General features: G+C 45.6%; 1 long non-coding RNA gene across 1 annotated transcript in view; it reads left to right on the forward strand.

Annotated features, from left to right (window-relative positions):
* Window positions 1-8,507: 8,507 nt before the first annotated feature.
* Window positions 8,508-21,018, forward strand: part of LOC139254265 (uncharacterized) — a 48,718-nt gene continuing 36,207 nt past the window's right edge. Inside the window, exon 1 of the long non-coding RNA XR_011592005.1 lies at window positions 8,508-8,626. This is a non-coding gene — a long non-coding RNA (uncharacterized lncRNA). The remainder of the gene's footprint in view (window positions 8,627-21,018) is intronic.

Genomic DNA, 21,018 nt, shown 5'->3' on the forward strand with positions numbered 1-21,018 from the left:
GTAGCTTCCGCAGGTTGGCACATCATTTTTAAATATGCATGGTACGGCTCCTGGCATGCTCTTCTGCACTCCTCATTGAATCAGGGTTGGTCCACTGGCTTGATGGTAATGATAGAGTGAGGGATATGAACATAAGAACATAAGAACATAAGAAAAAGGATCAGGAGTAGACCATTTGACACCTCGAGCCTGCTCCGCCATTCAATAAGATCATGGTGGACAGCGCTTGCGTCTACGCACATTCTGAGGCTGAACTCCAAGCCATCGTCAACATCTTCACCAAGGCATATGAAAGCATGGGCCTTACACTAAAGATCCATAAGACAAAGGTCCTCCACCAACCTGACACCGCCACACAGCACTGCCCCGCGGTCATCAAAATCCATGGCACGGCCTTGGACAACATGGACCATTTTCCATTTTTCCATTTTCTCCCATGAGTGGAAACATCCTCTCTGCATCTACCTTGTTGAGCCCCTTTATTATCTTATATGTCTCAATAAGATCACCTCTCATTCTTCTGAACTCCAATGAGTACAGGCCCAACCTGCTCAACCTTTCTTCATAGGTCAACCCTTTCATCTCAGGAATCAACTGAGTGAACCTTCTCTGAACTGCCTCCAATGCAAGTATATCCCTCCTTTAATAAGGAGACCAAAACTGTACACAGTACTCTAGGTGTGGCCTCACCAATACCCCGTACAGTTGTAGCAGGACTTCTCTGCTTTTAAACTCTATCCCCCTTGCAATAAAGGTCAATGTTCCATTTGCCTTCCTGATTACTTGCTGTACCTGCTTACTAACTTTTTGTGTTTCATGCACAAGGACCCCCAGGTCCCTCTGTATGGCAGCATTTTGTAATTTTTCCCCATTTAAATAATAATTTTCTTTTTTCTTTTTCTGCCACATTATACTCCATCTGCCAAATCTTTGCCCGTCACTTAGCCTGTTAATATCCCTTTGTAGATTTTTTGTGTCCTCCTCACAACTTGATTTCCCACCCATCTTTGTATCATTATGAAACGTGGCTACATTACACTCGGTCCCTTCATCCAAGTCATTAATATAGATTGTAAATAGTTGAGGCCCCAGCACCGATCCCTGTGGCACCCCACTAGTTACCATTTGCCAACTGGAAAATGACCCATTTATCCTGACTCTCTGTTTTCTAATAGTTAGCCAATCCTCTATCAATGCTAATATATTACCCCAACCCCATGGAATTTCATCTTGTGCAGTAACCTTTTATGTGGCACCTTATCGAATGCCTTCTGGAAATCCAAATACGCCACATCGACTTGGCCATGAGGTTGCAGGTTGTGGTGGAATACAATTCTGCTGCATCTTATGGGTGCCCAGTTTTGAGCTGCTAGATCTATTGTAAATCTATACCATTTAGCACACAACATGATGGAGGATGTCCTCAATGTGAAGATGGCACTTTGTCTCCACAAGGACTGTGCGGTCGTCACGGCTATCAGTGCTGACATGGACAAATGCATTTGCGACTGGTAGACTGGTGAGGACAAGGTCAAGTAGGTTTCTCCCTCATGTTGGTTTTCTCACCACCTGACGCAGGCCCAGACTGGCAGCTATGTCCTTCACAACTCATCCAGCTCAGTCAGTAGTGGTACTACTGAACTACACTAGGTGATGGACATTGGAGTCCCCCACTCAGAGTAGGGTATGTGCCCTTGCTACCTCAGTGCTTCTTACAAGTGCAGTTCAACAGGGAGGAATACTGATTTGTCATCTGAGGGAGGGCAGTAGGTGCTAATCAGCAGAGGTTTCCTTGCCCATATTTGACCTGAAGCCATGAGACTCCATGCGGTACGAAGTCAATATTGAGTACTCCCGGGGCCACACCCTCCTGACTCCTCCTTGGTCTCTAAATTGTCAGACTGTTTGTCCGACATCCAGTTCTGAATGAGCAGAAATTTTCTCCAATTGAATATTGGGAAGACCGAAGCCATTGTTTTCGGTCCCCGCCACAAACTCCGTTCCATAGTCACTGGCTCCATCCCTCTCCCCAACTTCTATCTGAGGCTGAACCTCACTGTTTGCAACATTGGTGTCATATTTGACCCTGAAATGAGCCTTCGACCACATATCCGCAGCTTAACTAAGATCGCCTATTTCCACCTCCATAACATCACCTGTCTTTGCCCTTACCTCAGCTCCTCTGCTGCTGAAGCCCTCATCCATGCCCTCATTACCTCTAGACTTGACTATTCCAATGCACACCTGGCTGGCCTCCAACATTCTACTCTACATAAACTAGAGGTGATTAAAACTCGTACCCTAAATCGCACTAACTACCGCTCACCCATCATCCCTGTGCTTGCTGACCTATATTAGCTGCTGGTTAAGCAAAGCCTTGATTTTAAATTCAAATCCCTACGTGGTCTCACCCCTCCCTATCTCTGTAATTTCCTCCAGCCCCACAATCTCCCGAGATGTCTGAGCTCCTCTAATTCTGCCCTTTTGATTTTCCCTGATAATAATTGCTCAACCATTGGTGGCCATGCCTTCTGTTGCCTAGGCCCTAAGTTCTGGAATTCCATGCCTAAACCTCTCTGCCTCTCTACCTTTCTTTCCTCTTTCACGACACTCCTTAAAACCTACCTCTTTGACCAAGCTTTTGGTCACCTGCCCTAATTTCTCCTTATGTGGCTCGGTGTCAAATTTTTTGTCTCATAATACTCCTGTGAAGCGCCTTATGTATATACAAGTTGTTGTTGTATACCACTGTGCCACCACCTCAGGTGGGTCTGCTATGCCGGTGGGGCAGGACATACCCAGGGATGGTGATGGAGGAGTTTGGGACATTGGCTGAAAGGTATTATTCTGTGAATATGACTATGTCAGGCTGTTGCGTGACTAGTCTGTGAGACAGTTCTCATTGATGTCAGTGGGCCGCAACATGCATATATAAACAAGGACCCCGTTGGCTTCATGCATATGTCCTTGCTCACTGCTCAGGAGAGCAGGTTAAAATTGTACATGTTGCAATCATGGCGGCTTTCGGACAGGTAAGAGCCAAAGTGATTTTAATTGGCCAGCCTCCAGGTTTCTACTGAGCGGGTAGGGTTAAAATCGTCCCCTCAAGGGCAATCATACTAATTAAAACAAAAAGCTGCATTGGTACCTTCGGAGTTCTGTAGCTTTTGAAGGCAAAGTGCAGAAAAGTCAGATTGCAAACAATATAAAAAAGATCAATTATTGTTTGTGTAATAAACTTCGAGATTTCACTTTTTTAAACACCCTCTACTTAATTGATGCAGCTGTTTTAATGAGATTTCCATCGCCATCATTTTACTCTGGGCGAGCTGGGTGACAACCAGGCAGTAATAACAAATTCAATAATAATTAACTTGGGTCATCTGCTCATCTGTCATGGCTCATCAATTTTAGGGAAGAAAATACCAAAGAACTTCTTGCTTTTTTTATCATTCCAAAAACTCAGCAATAAAGCTGCTTCGCCACAGCCAGCCTCAGAAAAAGGTACGGAAAGACGAGACATAAGTAAACAGTCAGGTACATCTAATTTTTTCAGTTGCACCACCTATCGTAGGAAATCGTGCAAGCTTTTGGAAATAGTGTTAGTTTTAGTGAGGCCTGGAAGGACTCACTGCTAAGCTGTCTTGATCTATTTGTCCATCTCTGGGAGTGCAATAGTGTTGAACAACAGCCCTAATTTCTCACCTACATCAGTGAAATTCATTGAAGCGTTAGTTGAGTTGGGAATATAAAGGAAAGTTCCAATTTCCGATCATTCTGATGTGCTTTAAGATTACTATCATACACTTAGGCTGCGTACCACATCGTTATGATTAATATTATTTCAGTGGTGAAAATTAATTAAAACTGGAGTGATTTTGACATCATATGGGAACGGTAACATAGTGGTTATGTTACAGGACTAGTAATCCAGAGACCTGGACTAATAATCCAGAGAACCTGAGTTCAAATCCCACCATGGGAGCTGGGGAATTTAAATTCAGTTAATTACATAATTTTGGAATAAAAAGCTAGTATCAGTAATGGTGACCATAAAACTATTAGATTGTCATAAAAACCCATCTGGTTCACTAATGTCCTTTCGGGAAGGAAATCTGCCGTCCTTACCCGGTCTGGCCTACATATGATGCCAGACCCACAGCAATGTCATCATTATCATTGGCAGTCTCTCGAAGTGAGAATGACTTGCTTCCACACCAAAAAAGGATAAGTTCACAGGTGTTCCAATGAAGGACCTAAGATTCCAGGTCCTGAACTACATCCTGAAGGGGTGGAAGATGCCGGTGCATGGATTTTTTTAACGTGTGGTGGCCGTTGCACACCAGCCATCACATGGGCTTGACAGAGGTCTTGGTCCAGTGGCAAAGATTACCCAAGACGACTGGAGACCTGCTCTGCTGCACGGACCTTGTGCGCACACATATTGCAGTGTGGGCTGGCCCGTGCTGCCCCTGGGCCTGGCCCCGAACTCACGCCTCTCCAGGGCCCCGATCACGTCCCTTCACAGTCTCTCGCCGTTCCTTCTGACTCATGACTGCCCTCTGAAATGGCCTAGCAAGCTATTCTATTGTCAAGAAGGTGGCTCACCACCACCTCCTCAAGGGCAATTAGGGATGGGCAATAAATGCTGGCCTTGCCAGCGATGCCTACATCCTATAAATGAATTAAAAAAAAATAATTTGCCAAATGACATGTTTCAGAACCAATTCAGGAACTGTATGCTTTCCAACATAATGTGATATGATGCAATCACAATAATGACTGTGCTGTGACACGACTGGCAACTTCACTCTATCGTGGTTCTAGATAAACGAAAGAACTTGAATCCATATAGTGCCTTTCACGACCTCGAGATGTCCCAAAGCGTTTACAGCCAATGAAGTGCCTTTTGAAGTGCAGTCACTGCTTTAACGTGGGAAATGCGGCAGCCAAATTGCGCACATCAATCTCCCACAAACAGCAATGAGATAAATGACCAGATAATCTGTTCTTGCATTAATTGAAGAGACTTCAAAAAACTCATTTCAAAACAATAACAGCTTGTGTTTATGTAGCCGCTCTGACGTAGAACAAATGTCGCGAGCGCCTCACAGAAGCGTTTAGTAATCTATGGTGGGAAAACTCAACTTGCGACAAAATGGGCACGGAGTTGGCGGAGTGACTGCAATACATGCTGGTCTGTGCTGGCCTGAGGCCTGAGCATTAATTTAGATTTGGGACTCACTTAAAAGCCACTGGTGAGCTGTGGGTGTGAAACGGGTGCCCTGTCACACCTCATCAGTCGGAGAGGGCATAAAATTGGACGGTTCTCACACATAATCAACCCGGCAGGTCAGGTCTGGGGAGAAGATAAGGATGTAGTAGAGACGATCCCAGGAGTGGGGCCTCGAACATGCTGGCAGCAGGCTGTGTATTTTTGTAGGCCCAGGAAGGTTGCAGCAGTCTTGCTTCTGCTACGTTAAATTTCTCCTCCATCGTGCTTAGTATCATTGTAACTACAACTTAAATCTGCCCTAATGTTTGACATGTGATAGTATTAGATGGCCAGACAAAAGTACACAGACAATATAAGAGAAAGAACACACAACATTAAGCTGTGCCCAGAACAAAAGCAGGCAAGGCAGTATTGTGAAGGCATCACGATGATCTAGTTACACCAGTGGCAGGCAAATTACAGCCCGCGAGTCATAACCGGCCCGCCAATGGATTCTATCCAGCCCGCCAAAGCCTGGCTTGAGACCGAACATCTGCCGCAGCTGACTCCTAGCCTGACCTCGCTCCACGTACCATCGGGAGGTGGGTCATTGTCTCCAAGGCAGCAAGGGAGTCCAACAATGGGCCTTAGAGACAGGAAGCGAAGATACGGAGATCGGCGGTGGAGGTGGACAGAAGACGGCCAGGAGTCGTGGATTGAGCCAGGGCCACCCGGGGAAGGGCCTTTTACCGATGGCAGCTTGGCCCTATAACCAGTGGGAGAGCGGAGTGCAGCAGTGGGGTGGGGAAGGGGGGGCTGCTGGCCTGCCCCCCCACCCCCCAGTACAGGCCAACCCCGTGTGATGGGGTGACTGATGGATAATACCTGTTAACCAGTTATCAATTACCACCTAACTAATTAATGCAAAACTGATTAGTGTTTACTAACTAGCATTTTAATTATCTCAAATGTATTTATTTAAAGCTGATTATTTATACTAACTGCTAAGTAGCAAGGCCACGCAGCTTAATGGGAACAATAGTGTTCAGCCCTGCACAGCTCAAACTTGTTGAGTGGCCCTCCAGCCCAAATAATTGCCCACCCCTGATATATGCTTTAAGTTATTTTCCTTTGTTGAATTTGAGTTTATTCATCAGTTTTATTTTCCTAATTTCTATTCTTTCTTTTATTCATTTCTATTCCTTCATTTACTCAAGGATCTTCCCCTCAGTTCATCTTTTACTTGAGTAGGTGGTCAGCTAGGATGACCTGCTCCTTCATGTCTGTCAACACAAACCATCTTAACACTTAGCTGACAAAGGGCACACTAAAGGAATAGTTATAAACATTTCTCACAGCAGGCACTGGATCCAAAAGGAATTACATTTTGAGGTCGAACTAAAAGTGGCTATAACTTCTGTGATGTATGTAGCACTCAAATCACTGACTCCACACGGTCTGGTGTTGTGGTAACTGCTGTGACCTTAATCCTTTATTGTCTGACTCCAGAGTGCCTCTCAGGTGTGGTGAGCAGCCTTTTATACTCTGTCTTGCAGGTACTTTCAGGTCTCCCACCACAGCGCCCTCTGTGGCGCACCATTGTACTTATATATTTAATGTACCTGGACAATACATAACATCTCACTCCCCCCCCAGTTCCAAAAGCCATTGCTGGTGACCTCGGCCTTGTTCGTCCTGGTTGGTTTGTGAGTGTGAATCCATGACCATCCACTTCCCTCTTCTCCCCTGTGTGGAGGACCCGGTGCACACATGTGGTATTTGCAGTCCTTACATGGTGGATAAAGCACACGAGCATAACCTCCAACAGAAAGCAGGTATACATAGACGGTACATTTGTATGGTACATATAATATGTGGTACAGATGCTATGTCATAAGGTTGCAGGTACACTGAACAGTTATTTAATCCCAGCTCCTCTGGGTGAGGTATGGTGGTGGTACACAGCCCCTTTTTGCCCGAGGTAATGGGCTGCGCTGAGACAGGGTATCGCAACTGGTGCGTTGCCTCTGTTCTCATGAAGTAGTCGCCTTAGCAGCCGCTGAACCATTGCATGAATCACCTAAATTGAAAATCGCATTAGCCCATTGGTCATGTTAGTCGCGGGTCCAAATCCCTTTTACTTGAACCTCGTGGTATTAACTCTTTTCATAATTCATACCCATAATTTTAAACACAGTAACCATTCAGCATTAAAATATTAACTCTTATCATAAATCGTAATTCATATCCATTATTTTAAACACAGTAACCATTCAGCATTAAAATATTAACTCATCATAAATCGTAATTCATATCCATTATTTTAAACACAGTAACCATTCAGCATTAAAATATTAATTCTTATCATAAATCCGTCATCCTACATTCACATTGTTCATTTAGACTCGCTCTTGCCTTACAAAAGTCTCTTTGTGGGGACCGCCAATGGTGTAAGGCCCTTTTAAGACTCCCGGGTGCATTTCCCTTTTAAGATGCCATCTTGTGGTTCCCACGAGGCTTGGGCGCCGCCATTTTAGTTGTACTGTTTGCCTTTGTTCTTTGCACAGCTCTGCTGCCGCCATCTTGAGCTCGCTGGCCTGCCGTTTTACTGTCTGGAAAAGAAGAAATAACGAAGAAAGAAGGAAAGAAAACAGTCAAAACATGATCTTGAATCTGGCTGTATCCTCTGTTCTGGCTCCTGCATCTGTCCAAGAAATCGCGTTCTCCCGAGTCGTATCTGCCGCCTCCGTACGCTGCAGCCTCCGTTCCTGCCGCTGGTGCTGCCTCTCCTGTGGCCTCCGCTCCTGTTCCAGCACCTGCTGCCGCTCCTGCAGCCGGGTTGAAAAGCTGCTCTTCCAGGGTTGGGGCTGCAGGGTTACTGTGGCCTGTGGAATTGAGACTGCTGATGAACTGCTTATTTCTTTTCCAGCTCGGTCGGCGCTGCTCTTTGGGGACCCGGGGGACAGCGTTCTGTGGAGGAGTGAAGTCTTCCCAGCTCCCACGGACCTTTCCCATCCATCTTCTGCCGAGAAGCGTCGGCCCATCGCCTGCAATGACCCACAAAGGTAAACCGTGCGTCTCGCCACCGTGAGATACCTGCACATCCGCTCTGCCAAGAACAGGCATCAGTTCCTTGGTGTAGGTACGCAGTTTTGCCGTGACTGGAACCAGCTTGGGTCGTGCAGCTGGGTTAACCCACAGTTTTTCAAAAGTTTCCTGACTCATCAACGACAGACCCGAGCTAGTATCTACTTCCATACTCACAGGGACTCCGTTAATCTTGACCTCCATAATCACCGGGGCTGAACCGTCGGTATACGTATACAGTCCAAACAATGCCTCGTCTTCTTCTACCTGCTCCTCGCTGAAAAATGGACCCTCTGGACCCTCTGCCATCTCCTCAGCCACACGGTGAGTCAGGTGTCTTTTACACATACACTGAAGGTGGTCTTTCATGTGGCAGGTATTGCACGTATACGCCGCAAATTTGCACCGGTGAGCCCCATGGCTTCCTCCGCAGCACCAGCATGGTGCTATTCGATTAGCCCCCCTCAGCAGACTCTGAGTTCCAGGAGCCCGAGGTCCGTGCTCTCTGCCCCGGGCAGAGTGACATTCTGCAGTTTTGTCCGTGGTGGGCGCTATCCTGTGGACAGTGCCTGCCGGGTTCGAAACTGCGTGGATCATCTGTTTGCTGCTGCAAGTCGATGCCATAAACGCCCTGCTGGTGGTGATGGCTTGCTTCAGGGTGACTGTAGGTTCCATGGATAACAGCTTGTGAAGGAGACCCTCATGGCCAATCCCCATAACAAAAACGTCTCGCAACGCGTCTTCAAGGTGTGTGCCAAAATCACACAGCGCCGCGAGTCTCCTGATGTCCGCAGCATATTTGGTGACATCCTGGCCCTCGGGTCTGCAGTGGTGATAGAATTTGTACCAGGCCGTGAGGATGCTCTCCTTCGGTTTAAGTTGGTCACGAATGAGTACAACCAGCTCCTCATATGACTTGTCCCTGGCGCTCCCGGGTGCCAGCAAATCCCTGACGAGACAGTAAACCTCATCACACAGCTGGAAAGTAATATTGCCTTACGCTTCTCTATCAGTGCGTCCGTGTGCCCCGTCAGGTCATTTGCTGTGAAGTAGTACTTGAGCCTTTCTGGAAAGGCCTCCCAATCATTTCCCACCGTAAAATCCTTTAACTAGCCCAGAGTAGCATAGTTGCGTGATGTGTGAAGTTCGTCCGTGTCCTTGTCGGCAATGTGATGTATGTAGCACTCAAATCACTGACTCCACACAGTCTGGTGTTGTGGTAACTGCTGTGACCTTAGTCCTTTATTGTCTGACTCCAGAGTGCCTCTCAGGTGTGATGAGCAGCCTTTTATACTCTGTCTTGCAGGTACTTTCAGGTCTCCCACCACAGCGCCCTCTGTGGCGCACCATTGTACTTATACATTTAATGTACCTGGGCAATACATAACAACTTCTAACACAGGTGTGTGGTTTTTGAGAGTCGACTTTCAGAAGTGCAGGGTTTGGAATCTGTCATTATTCTCGTGTAAAGTTTCTTGAAAATCTGAAGATGTATTTTCCTCTGTGTGTCAAGTTAAAATAAACATTCTTTTACTGAAAAGAAAAGGAAAGATTTGCATTGATATCACACCTTCCATGGCCTTAGGACATCCCAAAGCACTTTAGCGCCAATGAAATACTTTTGAAGCGTAGTCACTGCTGTAATGTAGGAATAATACTAAGCCATCATTAGTTTATAATGACAGTTTGGTAATGGCATTATCTCTAACTATGCACACAGCAAAATTACACCCACTTGTGTCTTTCACAAGAGAGGAGGGAAGGCAGTGTTATTATAGTAACAGCTCAGAACAGCTGCTATTATAATGATACCATCTGCGGCGAAGCATTGAAGTTGATGCGCTCTGTAAAATCCAAGATGTCAACTATAAGTGCGAGTCCATTGAGTATTTGCAGTGAAATATTTTTGCTCTGGTTCAACGGTATGAACTTCATATAAAACCTTACAATATACACCGAGTTATTTATTGATTGAGTGTCTACTGGCGCAAAATTGTAATACTGCCGTACATGTTGCATGATGCAACATCACTTCAGTTGGCTTTATCGTCGACCCACTGATGTCACATTAGTTCACCTGCCAAAAGTGCTCAGCATCTTGACTGTGTAATGGTAAAATAAAAAATAACACACTAAACTAAACAAAAACTATTCAGGGTATTTTAAATACAATAATAAAACAGCTGGCAGTGATTCCAGGGCTGCAATTCAATCTCCCGTTTCTGCTAACATTCAATAATAATCACTTAAACCTTGCTTTCGTGGTTTGTGACATCACCAAAATCCTTTTATTGAGTGACAGGCCGATAAGTCACTACTTGCTATTTATTGGCTTATATTTCTCTGCAGACCTCATGTTTGAAACTGCTGAACTCATATTGTAAATCATGGCAGACTGCCATGAGTGTCTTACAAACTGCTGCCCAAGAAGCCGCCATGTTGATGCGATGATATTGTCAGTGAGCTGATGTCAACGTTTTCAAACAAGATTTTCTGCCTTGCACCTCCTATCTTACAAGTGCACTTGTTCTATCCATTTCCCTAAGCCTTCATCTACCCCTGATGTAGATGTCTTCCCATCAGCTTTCCTCAGTTGGGAATTCCCTCATTGCCATGAAAATCGCCCTTCAGATTGGCAGATTTGAGTGTTACCTTCATGGGAGAAAGTGAAGGATGTTTGAAAACTGATCTCATCCAGGATGAGATGCACCAAACCATTTTCCCAAGTAGAGTGATGCTGTCCAGTTAGACGCTCTATAGAAAGTGGATCATGTGTCACAGGAGACTCATATACAGTACTATGCATCTATCCACTTAGATCAGGGTAAGTATTCTTCCTTTCTGGACTCTAAGCAGCGAGGTATGCCTTACTGCTACTAATTGCTTGACATTTAAGTGGTAGCAAAGCTTCAAATGAATAAGCAAATGTACCTTTAAGTGACAGTGATGATTCTGTGATGGACTGTGAAATGTCACCACGATAGTACAGACTACCAAGAATGTTTGTTATGTTACCAATTAGACATGTTGGAGTCTAAAATGACCTAAGCTGTATGAAAATTCGCTGAATAACAAATGAGTTCTGCAGCATGTTACACGTTGTACCTTTGAAAAGTGAGTGTTGTAATCAAGACTAAGGTAATCAGCAGTGAACACATGAATGATCCTTAACTAACTGCACTCTCCGAAAAAATACCATGTATTAACTCTGCTGTCAAACCAGCTCTGATACTGCTTGAGATCTTTGCATAAAAGCTACAGTTATTTTGAATTATCCTAAAATGCTGTTCGTTAATAACTGAAAATTATTTCATAATTGAGTTGAAATCAACTATTGAAATACATTTTGCTTTCTTGTGAATTCCATCCACAGAATGGAATCCACTGCGAAATTGTATTGATTGAACAAAAAAAAAATGAGTCTGCAGAGCAAATAGAGCTATAGGTTACAGCTGTCCAGGGAGAGACATTTTCAATCCTACATATAGGATTGTGCTATTGACAATGTTAGTAATTTAGGAGTGTTGCACAAAAAAATCCTCCCAGTGTCTGTCACGGAGTTAGAACTGTTGGAAGGCCATGATAACTAGGGCTTTACCAGAGTATCACACGCAGTGTATCATTGCAGAGATATTAAGGTCTTGAGAGTCAACCAATCCAGATGTTGCCTGGCAACTGAGAAAATAATACGGGGGGATAAAGAAAATTGTAGGAGTTTGATATCAATACTCAATATTTTTGACAATATTATGTATTTCTGCAGTATTTACAAACCATTATTTGAAATTGCACCAAGCCAATGCTTCAATCGTTGTGGAAGTGGTGCTTGCAAACCTCCACTCACATCATCACAGTTCAGCATCACTGATATTCTTTAAAAAGGATGGGAAGAAAAAGTTAAAAAAAACTCAGGAAAATAGTGCTTAACGAGATTAATTCTAATAAAAAGAAACACTGCACTTTAGGAAGGATGAGAAGGCCTTGGAGAGGGTGCAGAACAGATTTACAGGAATGGTTCCAGCGATGAAGGACTTCAGCTACGTGGATAGAGGAGACGCTGGGGTTGTTCCCCTTAGAGCAGCGAAGGCTGAGAGCAGATTTGATAGAGGTGTTCAAAATCATGAGGGGACCGGACAGAATAGATCGAGAGAAACTGTTTCCACTGGAAGAAGGATCGCGAACCAGAGAACACAGATTTAAGGTGATTGGCAGAAGAACAAAAGGCAACATTAGGGGAAACTTTTTTACGCTGTGAGTGGTTAGGACCTGGAATTCACTGCATGAAAGGTAGGTGGAGGCAGATTCAATTGTGGCTTTCAAAAGGGAATTGGATTAGCACCTCAAGGAAAAAAAAATGCAGGGCTACATGGAAAGGGCAGAGGAGTGGGACTAGCTGAAACATACGAACATAGAAACATAGAAATTTACAGCGTGGAAGGCGGCCATTTCGGCCCATCATGTCCACGCCGGCTGACAAAGAGCCGCACGGCCCTTGGTCAGCAGCCCGAAAGGTTACATATAAACCTATGAACAATGTCGGAAAGGCAAAGAGCACCCAGCCCAACCAGTCCGCCTCACACAACTGCGACACCCCTTATACTGAAATATTCTACACTCCACCCCAACCGGAGCCATGTGATCTCCTGGGAGAGGCAAAAAACAGATAAAAACCCAGGCCAATTTAGGGAGAAAAGATCTGGGAAAATTCCTCTCCGACCCATCCAGGCATTCAAAACTAATCCAGGAGATCACCCTGGCCGTATTCTATTCCCAGCAGTACTTACCATTATATCTGCGCCGTCCAACAAAAGATCATCCACTCTAATCCCAATTACCAGCTCTAGGTCCGTAACCCTGCAGGTTACTGCACTTTAAGTGCCCATCCTACCATCTCTTAAAAGTGGTGAGGGTTTCTGCATCCACCACTCTTTCAGGCATCAAGATCCAAATCCCCACAACCTCCTGCATAAAGAAGCCCCCCCTCAAATTCCCTCTAAACCACCTTAAAACTATGCCTCCTAATAATAGACCCCTCCACCAATGGAAATAGATCCTTACTATCCACTATGTCAAGGCCCCTCAATATTTTGTACACCTCGATGAGGTCTCCCCTCAACCTCCCCTGTTCCAATGAGAACAAACCCAGCCTATCCAATCTGTCCTCATGACTAAGATTATCCATTCCAGGCAGTATCCTAGTAAATCTCCTCTGCACCCTCTCTAGTGCAATCACGTCCTTCCTATAATACGGCGACCAGAACTGCACGCAGTACTCCAGCTATGGCCTAACCAAAGTATTATACAATTTAAGCATAACCTCCCTACTCTTATATTCTATGTCTCAGCCAATAAAGGCAAGCATTCCGTATACCTTCTTAACCACCTTATCCACTGGCCTGCTACTTTCAGGGATCTGTGGACAAACACTCCAAGGTTCCTTTGGTCATCTACACTATTAAGTAGCCTACCGCTTAATGTGTATACCTTTTCCTTGTTAGCCCTCCCAAAGCGCATCACCTCACACTTCTCTGAATTAAATTCCATTTGTCACTGCTCTGCCCACTTGACCAGTAGATTGATATCCTCCTGCAGCTCATGACTTTCCTCTTCATTATCAACCACACAGCCAATTTTAGTGTCATCTGCAAACTTCTTAATCATACTCCTATATTCAAATCTAAATTGTTGATACATACCACAAAAAGCAAGGGACCCAGTACTGAGACCTGCGGAATCCCACTGGAAACATCCTTCCAGTCACAGAAACATCCAAGCCAATTTTGGATCCAACTTGTCACTTTGCCCTGTATCCCATGAGCTTTAACCTTCCTGACCAGCCTACCATGTGGGACCTTATCAAAAAACTTGCTAAAGTCCGTATATACTACATCGTACACACTACACTCATCGACTCTCTTGGTTACCTCCTCAAAAAATTCAATCAGGTTAGTCAAACATGATCTTCCCTTAACAAATCCATGCTGACTGTCCCTAATTAATCCTTGCCTTTCAAAATGCAGATTTATCCTGTCTTTCAGGATTTTTTCCAATAATTTTCCCACCACTGAGGTTAGGCTGACAGGCCTGTAATTACTCGGCCTATCCCTTTTTCCCTTCTTAAACAAGGGTACTACATTAGCAGTCCTCCAATCCTCCGGCACCATGCCCAGATCCAAAGAGGACTGGAAAATGATGGTCAAGGCCTCTGCTATTTCCTCTTTTACTTCGCTCAACAGCCTGGGATGCATTTCATCCGGGCCTGGGGACTTATCTACTTTCAAAGCTGCTAAACCCCTTAATACTTCCTCTCTCACTATATTTATTTCATCCAGAATATCACACTGCTCCTCGATAGCAGTATTTGCAGTATCCCTTTCCTTTGTGAAAACAGATGCAAAGTATTCATTAAGAACCCTACCAACATCTTCCGCCTCCACATTAAGATTATCCTCATGGTCTCTAAAGGTCTCTTGCAGAGGGCCGGCACAGACTCGACGGGCCGAATGGCCTCCTTCTGTGCTGTAACTGTTATATATGTGGACTTGTATTTACTCTGTGCAGCCACCAGAGGGCTCATTCACCGGAGTCCCAAGGGATCCCATAATCCCTTGGGAGCACAGGTATTTAAGAAGACTTCACAGGTTGGAGAGGCACTCTGGAGATCTGCAATAAAAGACTAGTCACATTTTACTTTGAGCTCACAGTGTTCAGTCTGACTCTTTCTCCATACACAACAACTGGCGACAAGATACAGATAGCGAACCCAAAGATGCAGAGAACAGTGGGCATCCTGGAGAAATTTTCGGAGAGAGATGATTGGGAAACTTTTGTGGAGTGACTCGACCAATACTTCGTGGCCAATGAGCTAGATGGGGAAGAGAGTGCTGCCAAACGTAGAGCGATCCTCCTCACCATCTGTGGGGCACCAATGTATGGCCTCATAAAGAAATTGCTCACTCCAGCGAAACCCACGGAGAAATCGCACGACGATTTGTGCACACTGGTCCGAGAATGCGAACCTGAAGGAAAGCGTTCTGATGGCGAGGTACCGAATCTACACCTACAGAAGGTCTGAAGGCCAGGAAGTGGCGAGTTATGTCGCCGAGCTGAGAAGACTTGCAGGACATTGCGAATTTGAAAGACATGCTCAGACTTTTTCGTACTTGGCATTGGCCACGAAATCATACTTCGCAAGCTTTTGACTGTAGAAACCCCAACCTTGAGTAAGGCCATAGCGATAGCCCAGGCATTCATTGCCACCAGTGACAATACTAAGCAAATCTCTCAGCACACAAGTGCTGCTACAAGTACTATGAATTAAATGATGTTGTTTACGAATCGTAACGTACAGGGCAGGTCACACATACCTGCAGCTACATTGCCGCAGATGTCTCAGAGTCCACCATCAAGGGTGATGAATGCAAGGCCACAAATTGTCCTCTGATAATGCTGAATGTTGAACTAAATGGACTCCCGGTGTCAATGGAAGTGGACACGGGTGCGAGCCAGTCCATCATGGGCAAAAACACTTTCGAAAGGTTGTGGTGCAACAAGGCCTCAAGGCCAGTCTTAACTCCAGTTCGCACAAGACTAAGAACTTACATGAAAGAACTGATTCCCATAATCGGCAGTGCTACCGTAAAGGTCTCCTACGATGGAGGGGTGCACAAGCTACCACTCTGGGTGGTGCCGAGCGATGGTCCCATGCTGCTCGGCAGGAGCTGGCTGGGAAAGATACACTGGAACTGGGACGACGTCCGAGCACTATCACCCACTGACGACACTTCGTGTGCCCATCTCTTAAACAAATTTCCTTCGCTGTTTGAACCAAGCATCGGGAAATTCCAAGGAGCAAAAGTGCAGATCCACCTAATTCCAGGGACGCAACCCATCCATCACAAGGCGAGAGCAGTACCATACATGATGAGAGAAAGGGTAGAGATCAAGCTAGATCGGGTGCAACGAGAGGGCATGATTTTACCAATCGAGTTCAGCGAGTGGGCCAGTCCTATTGTCCCAGTCCTCAAGGGAGACGGCACCATCAGAATCTGTGGCGATTACAAAGTAACTATCAATAGTTTCTCCCTGCAGGACCAATACCCACTACCAAATGCCGACGAGCTCTTTGCAATGGGGACGTGAGGAAAGACGTTCACGAAGCTGGATCTGACTTCAGCCTACATGACGCAGGAACTGGAGGAATCATCAAAAGCCCTCACCTGCATCAACACGCACAAAGGTCTTTTTGTTGATAAAAGATTCCCGTTTGGAATCCGATCAGCGGGGGCAATATTCCAGAGAAACATGGAAAGTTTACAAAAGTCGGTCCCGCAAACCGTGGTCTTCCAGGACGACATCTTGGTCACAGGTCGGAACACAGTTGAGCACCTGCAGAACCTGAAGGAGGTTCTTAATCGACTCAACCGCGTTAAAATGCTCAAAGTGCGTTTTCCTGGCACCTGAAGTGGAGTTCTTGGGAAGGAGAATTGCGGCGGACGGCATCAGGCCCACCAACGCGAAGATGGAGGCAATCGAGAATGCACCGAGGCCACAGAACGTGACGGAGCTGCGGTCGATTCTGGGACTCCTGAACTACTTTGGTAACTTCTTACCAGGTCTCAGCACACTGTTAGAACCACTGCATGTCTTACTACGTAAAGGAGACGAATGGGTTTGGGGTAAAAGCCAAGAAAATGCCTTTGTAAAAGCTAGAAAACTGTTATGCTCAAACAAATTGCTTGTGTTGTATGATCCATGTAAGCGTTTGGTACTAGCATGTGATGCGTTGTCATATGGTGTCGGGTGTGTATTGCAACAAGCTAATGATTTCTGGAAACTGCAACCAATTGCTTATGCATCCAGGAGTCTGTCTAAGGCTGAGAGAGCCTACAGCATGATTGAAAAAGAAGCGTTAGCGTGTGTCTATGGGGTAAACAAAATGCATCAACACCTGTTTGGGCTCAAATTCGAAGTGGAAACTGACCATAAGCCACTTATATCCCTGTTTTCCGAGAGTAAAGGGATAAATACCAAAGCATTGGCCCGCATCCAGAGATGGGCGCTCACATTGTCTGCATACAACTACGCCATCCGGCACAGGCCAGGCATAGAAAACTGCGCCGATGCTCTCAGTAGGCTGCCATTGCCCACCACGGGGGTGGAAATGGCACATCCTGCAGATCTAGCCACGGATATGGAAGCATTTGAGAGTGAGCAATCACCCATCACTGCCTGGCAGATCAAAACCGGGACAAACCAGGACCCCTTATTATCTCTAGTCAAAAGCTGTGTGCTTCACGGGAGCTGGTCCAGTGTCCCAGTGGAAATGCAGGAAGAGATAAAGCCGTACCAGCGGCACAAAGATGAAATGTCTATACAGGCAGACTGCCTTCTGTGGGGCAATCGTGTAGTGGTCCCCAAGAAGGGCAGAGACACCTTCATCAATGACCTCCACAGTACCCACCCAGGCATCGTAATGATGAAAGCGATAGCCAGATCCCACGTGTGGTGGCCCGGTATCGATGCGGACTTAGAATCCTGCGTTCACAGATGTAATATATGCTCACAGTTAAGCAATGTACTCAGGGAGGCGCCGCTAAGTTTATGGTCTTGGCCCTCCAAACCATGGTCTAGGGTACACGTCGACTATGCAGGCCCGTTCTTGGGTAAAATGTTCCTTGTGGTTGTAGACGCGTACTCCAAGTGGATTGAATGTGAGATAATGTCGGCTAGCACGTCCGCTGCCACTACTGAAAGCCTGCGGGCCCTGTTTGCCACACACGGCTTACCCGATGTCCTGGTGAGCGACAACAGGCCATGTTTTACCAGTGCTGAGTTCAAAGAATTCATGACCCATAACGGGATCAAACATGTCACATCTGCCCCGTTTAAACCACCGTCTAATGGTCAGGCAGAGAGAGCAGTGCAAAACATCAAGCAAGGCTTGAAGAGGGTAACTGAAGGCTTACTGCAGACTCGCCTATCCGAGTCCTGCTTAGCTACCGCACGAGACCACACTCACTCACTGGGATCCCACCTGCTGAACTGCTCATGAAAAGAGCACTTAAGACAAGGCTCTTGTTAGTTCACCCTGATCTACATGAACAGGTAGAGAGCAGGCGGCTTCAACAAAGTGCATACCATGATAGCGCAAATGTGTCACGCGAGATTGAAGTCAATGATCCTGTATTTGTATTAAATTATGGCAAGGTCCCAAGTGGCTTCCCGGCACTGTCGTGGCCAAAGAGGGGAGCAGCGTGTTTCAGGTCAAACTTTCAAATGGACTGATTGACCGGAAACACTTGGACCAAATCAAACTCAGATTCACGGACTACCCTGAGCAACCCACCTTGGACCCTATCTTTTTTGATCCCCCAACATACACACCAGTGGGAACTGGCACCACGGTTGACCACGAAGCAGAACCCATCATCCACAGCAGCCCTGCAGGGCCCAACACTCCAGGCAGCCCAGCAATGCCAGCTGCACAGCAGGCCAGTGAGGGCCCAACAAATGATTCAACAACACCAGCTTTCACACCGAGATGATCAATCAGAGCAAGAAGGGCCCCAGATCGACTCACATTGTAAATAGTTACATTATTGACTTTGGGGGGGAATGTTGTTCTTTATGTGGACTTGTATTTACTCTGTACAGCCACCAGAGGCCTCATTCCCCGGAGTCCCAAAGGATCCCATAATCTCTTGGGAGCACAGATATTTAAGGATGCTTCACAGGTTGGAGAGGCACTCTGGAGATCTGCAATAAAAGACTAAGGTCACACTTTACTTTGAGCTCACAGTGTTCAGTCTGAAGCTTTCTCCATACACAACAGTAAGCATTCAATAATTCTATGATTCTGCATCATACACAGTGAGTAGTCTCTCACTGATACTCTGTGATGTATGTCCTCTTTGGCTGTATCTGCACGATAAATGTAACATCAGATACTAAGTGATTTCACTTCACACTTGTGCCAAAATTGCAGTGTAAATCTAAAGTCAGGGCCTAACCTGAGGTTGAATACTGATTCTGGATTTACGCTCCAATTTCCTAGCATTCCCACTAACACTGCATGTGCAGCTTAAACACAGCTTTATATAATACCATCACTTATGCCTTCTTTTCCGATAGAGGCAATGCCTCAATTTAAACATTTTCATCCAGGGGTATTCAACATTCAGGAAGGATAGAATAAAAGGAAAAGGAGGTGGGGTAGCATTGCTGGTTAAGGAGGAGATTAAGGCAATAGTTAGGAAGGACATTAGCTTGGATGATGTGGAATCTATATGGGTAGAGCTGCAGAACACCAAAGGGCAAAAAACGTTAGTGGGAGTTGTGTACAGACCTCCAAACAGTAGTAGTGATGTTGGGGAGGGCATCAAACAGGAAATTAGGGGTGCGTGCAATAAAGGTGCAGCAGTTATAATGGGTGACTTTAATATGCACATAGATTGGGCTAACCAAACTGGAAGCAATACGGTGGAGGAGGATTTTCTGGAGTGCATAAGGGATGGTTTTTTAGACCAATATGTCGAGGAACCAACTAGGGGGGAGGCCATCTTAGACTGGGTGTTATGTAATGAGAAAGGATTAATTAGAAATCTCGTTGTGCGAGGCCCCTTGGGGAAGAGTGACCATAATATGGTGGAATTCTGCATTAGGATGGAGAATGAAACAGTTAATTCAGAGACCATGGTCCAGAACTTAAAGAAGGCTAACTTTGAAGGTATGAGGCGTGAATTGGCTGAGATGGATTGGCGAATGATACTTAAGGGGTTGACTGTGGATGGGCAATGGCAGACATTTAGAGACCGCATGGATGAACTACAACAATTGTACATTCCTGTCTGGCATAGAAATAAAAAAGGGAAGGTGGCTCAACCGTGGCTATCAAGGGAAATCAGGGATAGTATTAAAGCCAAGGAAGTGGCATACAAATTGGCCAGAAATAGCAGCGAACCTGGGGACTGGGAGAAATTTAGAACTCAGCAGAGGAGGACAAAGGGTTTGATTAGGGCAGGGAAAATGGAGTATGAGAAGAAGCTTGCAGGGAACATTAAGACGGATTGCAAAAGTTTCTATAGATATGTAAAGAGAAAAAGGTTAGTAAAGACAAATGTAGGTCCCCTGCAGTCAGAATCAGGGGAAGTCATAACGGGGAACAAAGAAATGGCGGACCAATTGAACAAGTACTTTGGTTCGGTATTCACGAAGGAGGACACGAACAACCTTCCGGTTATAAAAGGGGTCGGGGGGTCTAGTAAGGAGGAGGAACTGAGGGAAATCCTTATTAGCCGGGAAATTGTGTTGGGGAAATTGATGGGATTGAAGGCCGATAAATCCCCAGGGCCTGATGGACTGCATCCCAGAGTACTTAAGGAGGTGGCCTTGGAAATAGTGGATGCGTTGACAGTCATTTTCCAACATTCCATTGACTCTGGATCAGTTCCTATGGAGTGGAGGGTAGCCAATGTAACCCCACTTTTTAAAAAAGGAGGGAGAGAGAAAACAGGGAATTATAGACCGGTCAGCCTGACATCGGTAGTGGGTAAAATGATGGAATCAATTATTAAGGATGTCATAGCAGTGCATTTGGAAAGAGGTGACATGATAGGTCCAAGTCAGCATGGATTTGTGAAAGGGAAATCATGCTTGACAAATCTTCTGGAATTTTTTGAGGATGTTTCCAGTAGAGTGGATAAGGGAGAACCAGT

Source organism: Pristiophorus japonicus, chromosome 1 (genome assembly GCF_044704955.1).
Source record: "Pristiophorus japonicus isolate sPriJap1 chromosome 1, sPriJap1.hap1, whole genome shotgun sequence".
Classification (NCBI taxonomy): domain Eukaryota; kingdom Metazoa; phylum Chordata; class Chondrichthyes; family Pristiophoridae; genus Pristiophorus; species Pristiophorus japonicus.